General features: G+C 32.1%; 1 pseudogene; it reads right to left on the reverse strand.

Annotated features, from left to right (window-relative positions):
• Positions 1 to 831: 831 nt before the first annotated feature.
• On the reverse strand, positions 832 to 1,089 carry LOC123799749 (small nuclear ribonucleoprotein F pseudogene; annotated as a pseudogene).
• Between the last annotated feature and the right edge of the window lie 374 nt (positions 1,090 to 1,463).

Here is a 1,463-nt window from a genome sequence, read left to right on the forward strand (position 1 = left end):
TCTTCTCTAAGGGCTATATGTATAGTATTAAGTGAAGGAACTGCAGACACTAGAAACTACTGCATGAGAGAAGATTAGTTCCTGAATGACCCATAACAAATTGTGATTTGATTAAGAAATAAACCTTTATTAACTGAGCCACTGACATTTTGGGGAGTGCTTATTTCAGCAGTTTCCATGATTTACATAAACTAATGTAGCTTTTCACATGTCACCATTAGAATAGAAATTGAGTAACCACCATACTCATTTTGAGATGTGTGTCAGATTTACCTGAAAACTTTTTTTAAAAGATGAGTATCTGGCCCAGTCAACTTAGGTTGATGCTGAAAGCATAGCAGGCATGTGTATGTCTCAAAAATATTACATATAATTCTGATGTTCACTTTTGGTTAAGAATCACTCTATAAGATTCTTACTTTATAAGGGGTATATTATCCTTCACATAAACCAGTTTAAATCAGTCCATTCAAATTCATTATACTTGTATCTATATCTATCATTACAAGATTTGGAGATTTGCTATTTTTATAATTTAAAATAATTATGATTGACTTCTTCCAGTTCAAAATTCTGAATAACATATTCCATGAGTACAGAATACATAGTATCTATCAAAAGTAACCTCTGAGTAAATATTTTAGTTAAAAGGCAAATCTAAGCTAACATGATCACATGGCTGATACTTCACTGAAAATTACTCAGTTTCCCAAGATGTGATTTAGACATATATCTTACATTTACTTTCAGGTTTTTTTTTTTTTAATGTTTATTATCTAGAAAAAAAAAAAAATATATATATATATATATATATCTTCCCCACAAAAGATGCTATTTTCTCATTTCCCCTTCTTCCTCTTCTTTAACACCCCTGATATAAAGGACATTATTATACCTTATTAAAACTTCAGCCAAATGTCCAGACAATGCTCCATCTATGTTTTCTTCTATGTTTGCAAGCTGCATGTTCATATAGCCATCTACAGATACCAAGTAGCCTTTGTACTCCATTCCCCACTTAGGTTCCACCATTATTGGTTTTCCTGTTAATCCATTCAGAAAAGGTTTGGGATTGAGCAGCAAACTCATCACGACTACAAGCAAATGCTGCAGGCCACTTCCCAACAAGTGTTTTATGTTCCTGGTGACTAGAATAGCTATAGCCATCACATATCATTTCAGTTTCTTAACAAAAAATAATAAATTCAAACCCTTTTGGTATGATTCAACAGAAGGCAATTTTCTTTTTTTTATAATAATTTTTTATTATGTTACGTTAGTCACCGTACAGCCCCTAGTTTAGAAGGCAGTTTTCTTAATCTCATGTTCCATCTCAGAAACCGAGTATAAGACAAGGATTTATTGAATGACAAGACTATGTAAAATAGCTCAGGTGGTTCAGCTGATTGAAGAAATATCTAGATAATATACACAAATATGCTGATATATAATCCCAGAGTGTG

Source organism: Ursus americanus, chromosome 7, assembly GCF_024610735.1.
Source record: "Ursus americanus isolate L20-20 chromosome 7, mUrsAme1.1.p, whole genome shotgun sequence".
Taxonomy (NCBI): domain Eukaryota; kingdom Metazoa; phylum Chordata; class Mammalia; order Carnivora; family Ursidae; genus Ursus; species Ursus americanus.